The sequence below is a fragment of the Camellia sinensis genome, chromosome 9 (genome assembly GCF_055761805.1).
Source record: "Camellia sinensis isolate YWXY chromosome 9, ASM5576180v1, whole genome shotgun sequence".
Taxonomy (NCBI): Eukaryota; Viridiplantae; Streptophyta; class Magnoliopsida; order Ericales; family Theaceae; genus Camellia; species Camellia sinensis.
Genome location: NC_138969.1, coordinates 3,103,778 through 3,112,158, shown reverse-complemented (window position 1 = coordinate 3,112,158; position 8,381 = coordinate 3,103,778). Strand labels below are relative to the sequence as shown.

At 33.9% G+C, this 8,381-nt stretch overlaps 1 long non-coding RNA gene across 4 annotated transcripts; it reads left to right on the top strand.

The window, feature by feature from the left end:
- The first annotated feature begins 1,618 nt into the window (after window positions 1–1,618).
- On the top strand, window positions 1,619–7,095 carry LOC114314071 (uncharacterized). 4 transcript variants are annotated; one of them, XR_014339318.1, is made up of 9 exons: window positions 1,619–1,766; window positions 2,666–2,738; window positions 4,264–4,615; window positions 4,723–4,765; window positions 4,868–5,003; window positions 5,147–5,263; window positions 5,553–5,657; window positions 6,233–6,423; window positions 6,904–7,095. It is a non-coding gene; the product is annotated as an uncharacterized LOC114314071 (long non-coding RNA). The 4 variants fall into 4 exon arrangements; XR_014339316.1 differs by having other exon boundaries at window positions 5,111–5,263; XR_014339317.1 differs by lacking the exon at window positions 4,723–4,765 and adding an exon at window positions 2,834–3,180 and having other exon boundaries at window positions 1,622–1,766; window positions 5,111–5,263.
- Window positions 7,096–8,381: the final 1,286 nt, after the last annotated feature.

The window sequence follows — 8,381 nt, the reverse complement described above, 5'->3', positions numbered from 1 at the left end:
GTTATCCTGCTCTATCTATTTTTTTTATTTTGTGACAGAAAAGAATAAATCTCATTTTGACGTATACAATGATTTTGTTTATAGTTTAGCTTTAGTCCTCATTGTGAGATATACAAATTTTCATTTTTCCTCACATGTTTTATATTATGTTGCAATAAACTTTTCCAACCTCATCTTGAAAAACCGTGAACTATGAATGCATTACCAAGGAATTTCTTTTCTTCATGCAATAACTTCTATTATTATTATTATTATTATTATTATTATTATTATTATTACTCTACTGCAACCTAAAAGTTGAAGCATTAATTGCATAGATAAATTTTTTGTTCACTACAGGAAAAATAGGTTTAGACGGCGTTTTTTTAACGGCGTTTTTTTAAACGCCACTTTTATAAATATTTAACGACGTTTTATAAAAACGTCGCATATTTCGTTAATAAAACGACACCGTTTTGAAATCGGAGGCATTTAAAAACGCCTCCAAATATGTTGGCCCTCACGCGCTATTTTGAATGTGAGAATACTTGTTAAAGCTTTGGAAACCCTTATTTTGAATCTCACGCCTTCACAATCCCCACGCCTCTCTCTTGCTCACCCCCAATTGCTTCTAAACCCTTGACAACAATTTCGATTCAGAGCCATTTTCTTTGAGATTCATACAGATTCAAAATTTGACTTGGTTGGAAACCAGAATTTCGATTTGAAGCTCACATCAGAGCGATTCGATTTGAAGCTCTGAAGCTCTGCTGTCTTGCTCTCTCTCTCTCGATTCATCCTTTGTACTCTGCGATATCGATCTGAAGCTCTGGGAGATTGCAAAGAGAGAAGAGGGGTTGGTTTCGATCGCAGAGGAAGTGATCTCAGGAGAGGCTGTGCTTGATTTCTCAGATCGGTCTCAGAGTGATTTCGATTTTGAGATTCATCTCAGAGCGATTTGGATTTTGAATTTCTCTCTCTCGATTTCGAAGCTTCACTGCGATGTATTGATCTCTCTCTCTCTCTCTCTCTCAAGCTAAAATCTTGTTAAAACAAGTGTTTAATTGTGTTTTTTGCTTGTATTTCACAAGTATTAAGTCTGCATTAAATCAATGTTTCAATTTGTGTTCTGATAATTGACTTTCTCATTCATTTTGTTTGTTAATCTTTGTAATCTATCAAACCAATGTTTCAATTTGTATATATATAATAGATCCGTGTGTTCTTTTTAGATTTCTCTTCTCTGTTTTGAGTTTGTCTAATGTGTAGAATTAGTGAACTCGATTAGGATGAATTGATAGAGACTAACTAGTTACTTCATGGATGCCTATTGTACTTTCAGTTGTGTCTGACTTCCGTGTAATTTCTCCCCTTGTGATTTCAATATAATTTCTGCTAAAAAACACCAGCCATCTCTAACAATCTGCTCAACATGGGTACAATGTTGATTTGGTTGTTGATTTTTTATTTTATTTTTTATGTTGTTATTAAATTTCATCACCTTTGGATACTTTGACCATTTTAATTATTTTCTTGTGTATCAGACTTCAATATAGTAATAATATCCTTCTGAGGTGGTCCACTTATCCTGATGAGCTGAGCTGACCCTTTTTCTTCTCTCTTTTGTGTTGTTGAATAGCTTTGACAATTTTATGCAACTTGTGATTGGTACATTATGAACACCCATGAGCTGAGTTGAGCTAACCTGGAGCTGAGCTGCAGCTTTGGACTCTATTTCTTCTGCGCTTGTCAATTGCTCCTCCTCCAACCACTCATCTTTACCCTAGGTAACATTGTCCCACTTCGTTCTCTTCTTCTTCAACCTCTGAATTGATTTCACTTATATGATTCGACTTGAAGTTCAATCTTGTACAGAATACTTGTGGTTAATCCACTATATTGAGCTCTATACATATATATATATATATATGTGTGTGTGTGTGTGTGTGTACTAGAATGTGTGCACACCTGATGGGTGATATGAAAATAAAAAATATATGTGGGGAAAAAAAACTGAAGAAGTTGCAAAATTTGAAATTTGAAATTTAAACTAGGCCTCAACTATATAGTTGGAGATATGAGTCTTGGCTTTCTGTGATATTATGTTCCACAGAGCAATGATTTTTGTATTTTTGGAATACATTTTGCTATGCGACTTTTTGTTCTCACTTGCTAAATGTTGGCAATACTTTTAGAGATGGTTTTTGTTTATCCTATCAAAGTTATCATTTTACTTACCCAACTTCTACTACATACTCCGATTCATCTATTTATTATTAGGATATAAAAGCATACCTCATCAAGATAACTAAATGTCATTTGTTATCATCACTATCATAGTTCACTCCACTTAGCTCAACACAACAATGCACCAATTTTACTTGTTAGTTTGACTTAATGAATCCTTTTCTAGAAAGATTTCTGAAGAGCAATAACCTCAGTCAAATCCATGGCCATTATGCCCTTTCCTACTAACCCTCACATGCTTAATTTCCTCATCCTCTTATACTCAACTTTGGTTGTGTATTTTTGTTTAACTGTAAGACCCTAACTAAGCACAATAAAGGTGAGTGTTGTCCCATTTTCTCTGTGTAATGGATACTTGAGAGTCAATTTTTGAGCTCGTTAGATGTGTGTCTTCTTACATTTTCATATTCCTTACTTATATTGCTTGCATGTAAATCAGGTGCTCAAGGCCATGCGAGAGTTGGATTCTACTAAACCTGCCATTTTTGCTATGTCAAATCCAACATTGAATGGTTTGTCTTTACAAGACCTCTAAATTAACCATATTTTACTTATAGAGCTCCCAATTTCTCTATTGAACATAGTATTTGCATATACTTTGGTGCAGCTGAATGCACTGCTGTTGATGTTTTCAAGCATGCTAGAGAACATATAGTTTTTGCAAGTGGGAGCCCTTTTAAACATGTTGACCTTGGTATTGTTTCTTTCTCTTGATGATAACTTATTATCAAGTGTTTTGGCACAATCTGCCATCACTTTTTTCCGATCCTGGGTTCGCCGAGAGGGCAGCGAAGTTTTCTTGCTTCGGAAGTCGGAGTTTCAATGGAAGAACGAGCCAATTGGGTTTGAACAATGGTGAATTGCCATACAGATTGAGTCCATTGATGGCAAGTGTGAAGTTGCTGAGAGTTTCAAGTAGTCCTTCTATCAAGAATTCAGTACATAATGCCAAAAGTTGAGAGCTTTGTCTTTTCATTCCCATTTCTTATGAAACTTTTGCTAATATTTGCAAGAGAGCACAAAAGTTTATGATAGTTGTTAATCTACAATCACATAATCAAATCTGCCCAGACCTTGTACTTTTCAGTTGCCCTCATAATTGATTAGAGATAGATGATAGGGTGACTGTTTTCTGCATTTTGTGGTAACCACAATGGTTAAAGCCATGGAGACGTGAGTTCTAGTTTTGGATGTTTGTCTTTGGAACATAGTTATGAACATTAGCGATGAATCTTGATGTGTGTATTTTGCAAAGAATAACTAGAAATAATTTTATTTGGTTGTGCAGAGGTATGAGATGTCTGTTTATTATTTTTACCTTTTACTTCTCTTGTTTTTGTTTCTGAAATGGGATTGGAAACCCCATCAGTTTTTAATACTTAGAATTATTTCTTATTTTAGTCATGGAAAAAGGTGCAGATTTTGGGTCAACCGGGATGGCGTGAATCATGATTTGTTTAATATTCTGACTCTGCAGCAGAATTTATGTCCCATTGTCTATGCAGATGATATTGTCCTTAGTAGTTAGTAGATGAAACTAAAAAACCAAATTACAAACTTGGAGAGCAATCAAGTCCAAAAGAGTTTAAAATAAGTAGGAATAAAACTGAATATATTAAATGTAATTTTAGTAATTGGAGATTATGTGAACAATCGAAGTAAGTTGACTTGAGCAGAGTTGTGCTTCTAACATATTATGTGGTTGATAGATATCAACAAAATTAAAAAGAAATTTTTTATAGAAACAACAATTAGACACAACTCATTAACTGTGCCAACGGAAAAAAATAATTCATGCGTAGTTTCTTCCATTGAATGGGATACGAGACTTGGTTTTACTGTATGTATTCAAATATGAATTTGATTAGATGATCTGATGACTTAAAAATCTTTTGGTATGGAGATGTTTTTGCTGGACCACTCATGGGTGGTAGGAGAGAAGCTCCATACCTTATGCTTGCTTATGTTGTAAAATATCTTGCTCTGTGGTTGAGAGAAATGCCAAAAAGTTCTTATGAGAGTGATTGTACTTTGCAGGAGGTCTCAAAACCTTTGACAGCTTTCAAGTCATTTGACAACCCAAACCGGCTTCAGATTATTCGCGTACCTGTCCGCAGCAAGAGTCTGCTGTCATCTTTCTTCGTAAAACAGAAGAAGACAAAACTGAAGACCATCTCATGAATCCTCACTCAATGAAGCAAGTCGACTATACCATTCAGCAAACCACCCACATTGTGTGGGTGTAACAGCCTATGCTTGTTGGTGATCACTTGATTCATCCATTAATTGCTTATATATCTCCAAACCTTTCGTTTGGTGATCGATAACAAGAAGTGCATCATCGTCTTGGTTCGGATCAGTGTTATGTTGTATTCTGTCTTGTATGTAGGTATAGTTAACTAACTAGCAGTCCTGTTGTGAAGATGGTTTATATTGATCAAGCTTTGATGGTTAACTCTAATTTCTATTTCTTGTCCTAATTATTTGGGATTTCAGATCTGGAAATTTACTTACTGTTTTCTTTGGAAAATTAGAGCAGGTCAAGAATAATAATATTCCTACTTGGTTAATGCTAAATAATAATATTTGCTTGATGTTAGTGCGGCTTATATTATTGATCAATTGTATTTCATATTTGAAGACCATATCAGAAAAATCAGGTCCAAAGGACTCAACAGCAACTGGCTGAACTAGAGCGCAAGAAAGCTGATATTAAAAGAAATGCAGCTCTTTCAACAGCTAAATTTGCAGAGGCTTGTCAAGAGCCAGGATTGCAGGTATGATCCTGCATTGCATGCCACTCTACTGATGATGTATATTCCTTCAAGAACGAACAAATTAAGTGTCAACTTTTGTTTCTTGTCCTAATTATCTGGGATTGCAGCTAAACATTTTTAGGTTGTCTTGCTGGAGTGGACAGATGATTTGGAGCTGTTCATATTAAAGGGTTATGGTAATGCATTAAACTACCAGATGGGAGTGCCATTGCTTGAGGATATTGTTCAGTCCATGGAACAAGCTATTATGGCTAAAGAAGGTTATATAAACTATAACAATTCATATTAAATATCTCATAAGTTTATTAATTCTTTGAATCTTATTATTGTCATATTATTTTTCACTGTGTTTATGGTTATTTGCTATTAATGCTATGGCATGTATTTCAAAACTAGGAGTTAATTCCCACGTTGTGACATTTATTTCAAAACTTATCTAAAATTAATTGCGTTATAAACTTATAATTGAAGTCTTCATGGCTAATGCTGAGGGAAAAAAATAAAGGTATCTTCTGTTTGGCTCATAATTTATACCTTCTGTTACTGTAGAAGAACATGCTCCTGGCTGTTATGAAAAGGCAAGACTGCGGTTTGCTTATGCAGAAACTCTGCTTCCATTCTCATGTCTGATTGGGCTCTTTCTTGAAGAATCCGGTGAGTGCTTTCATTCTCATATTTCTAAGAAGTGCAGACACGACACGGACACGATAACACGTAAATTTTCAAAAAATGTAGGACACAATATGTGGGTGGCACGTACAAAATATATAATTTTATATATTTATTATGTCATATATAAGGATAATTATATATCATATATATGAATATTTCAACCAAAGATAATAATTTTAACAGTCTAAAGAAGGAGAATATGTATAAATTTACATTATTTTTGTTTTATCATTGGATTACAAGTTATTTTATTCAAACTTGTAATATGATTCATTTGTGTCCACGTGTCCGATGAGTGTTGTGTTGTGTCGTGTCGGTTCTTAGAAGTGTCCATCCTTCTTAGTCATATTTGAATCTCTATATATGATGGCACATGTATGCATTTCTTTTTTTCCTTCTGATTTCTTCTCCTTTTTTTTTTTCCCTTTGGATCTGGGCAAATCATATATAAGCATTTGATCCAGTATGCCAGTTGTCCCATTGTGTTTCTACTTTACCTGTTTGATTTCTGCTTTTATGTTGTCTTCTCAGTAAGCAATATATGTTGAATGTTTCAGATTTTGAAAAAATAGAAAAGGAACAACCCTTGCAACTCCCTCCAAAGCCACCTTAGAGAAGAAATTGGAGAGGCAGTGTGGCGGCGCTTTTGGGTGGCAATAATATGATGGTAGTTTATAGTTGTCCAGCTAAGTCTTCAAGCAAGTACTTTGTGCATGTACTGCATAATGAACATCCCGTTCCAATGCCAGTAAGCTTTTGTGGACTAAATTCTTATTCCTCATATTGATATATATTTATTAATTTTTAGTTATTTTTCGATTGATGTTACTGAAGTGGTTGTCTATCATGATTAGCAATTATTATTATTATTATTATTATTATTTTTTAAATTTTTTGGGGGGGTTTTCATTTTGCTTTCAGTTGTCTGAGGAACACCGGTGCTCCTCAGACAACTGAAAGTGAAAGTTTGGAATTTGTAAAGGTTTTAGTGCCTATGGGCCTCATCCGATCAAGTTTTTGGTCAATTTGGGTCTCATTTTATGTCCTTTACAAGTTATTTGATGCTAGTTTAGTTTTATTTATGTGTTATCCGGCTTTAGGGTATGTATTAATAAATTTTAATTTTTTTTTTATTATACGTCTTGTATTATTAAACTTATTTTTAATTTTTGAGTCTTTTCAGATGTTTAATTCAATACTTTATGTTATCATCTTGTCAATGTTATAGGTTTTGTTTGTGAGCTGCATCCTGACAAGAACAGTGATAACAATAAGCATGTGCTTTACACACATAAAAACATTATTGTAATATACAAGGATTAGGTCCTTTGCTTATGAATCATTTGATTTTTTGGTGGAGAATTGTAAATTCAATTTTTGGATGTTATTTTGTGAGTAATGTTAAAACATCATTTGTGTATATGTTATTTTGTGGGTAATGATGATTGGATATTAAATTGAATGGGAAAGTGAATTAATGCTGCATTTACTATTTGAATGCAAGTTATTATTTCATATTAGTGCTATTCAATTTTATTAAAGGTATTTTTTTAGTTTAATCACATAAAATTAGCACAATTTTTACAAAAAAAAAAAATAAAATAAAAAAAAGGGATATCACGGCGTTTTAAGAAATGCCACCTAAATTCTATCAAATGGTCAGTTTTTAAAAAAAGATATGACGGCGTTTTCAAAACGTCGCTAAATCATAGTGATGGCATAGTGCTGTTGGGGTGGGACATTTGGCGGCGTTTTTAAAAACGCCGCCTATACTAAATATAGCGACGCTTTTAAAGTGTCATAAAGCTATGGCGACGGCCGCATCTTCGACGTTTGGTACTAAACGTCACAAAAAAATTTAACGACGTTTTTGATGGTTATAGCGGCGTTTTTTAAACGCCGCTAAAAGCCTAATTTCTAGCGGTGGTTGTTCTTTACACATTGGTGGTTACTCATTCTTCTAGATTAACACATGTTAAATAAGTTGTCATCCAACATAACATCAGAGTCTATGTTTGGCAAGTCTTGGATTTAACTTGTTTTAATTTAATAAACCATCATCTTCCTATTTATATTACCATTTTTTAATCCGACCTTTTCCTCTATTCATTGGATCGGATTTTGAATAATTAAAAAATCGTACTTATTTTATAGCACCAGATTTGTAACGCCCTCGAAATAATAACATTAAACCCATTAAATACGACATGCATTTACATATAAACTAACCACATTCCTTTATTTCATTGAGTTTCATTACATAAGTATTACATGTTAACATCAAAACAAAATGCCCTATGGGCTTACAGCTTTCCAAGTTAACACTTGGTTACAAGAAAAGAGTACTAACTCGTTTACACATTAAGCCCTTGGCTTGAAGTTACATGTAATACATCAAAAGTAAAACAACTACACTATGTCCGCCTCTAGCCTCCCAAGCTATGTCCTTGGAGGTGGCATGCTTCCTGCACCTGAAAATGATATTCCCATATAGGGTGAGCCACAGCCCAGTAGAAATACACTAAACCAACCATGGACAATGACTAAAATATTAGCAATTGATAGATGGTCAACACTGATACATCCACATAAATCACATATTTATGTCAACGACTTACAAGTCCCAATTACTTTTCATTTTCCCTTTAACAACAGATAAGCGTACTAGCTCTATCATCATTTCCACAGATATGTATAAAAACTATA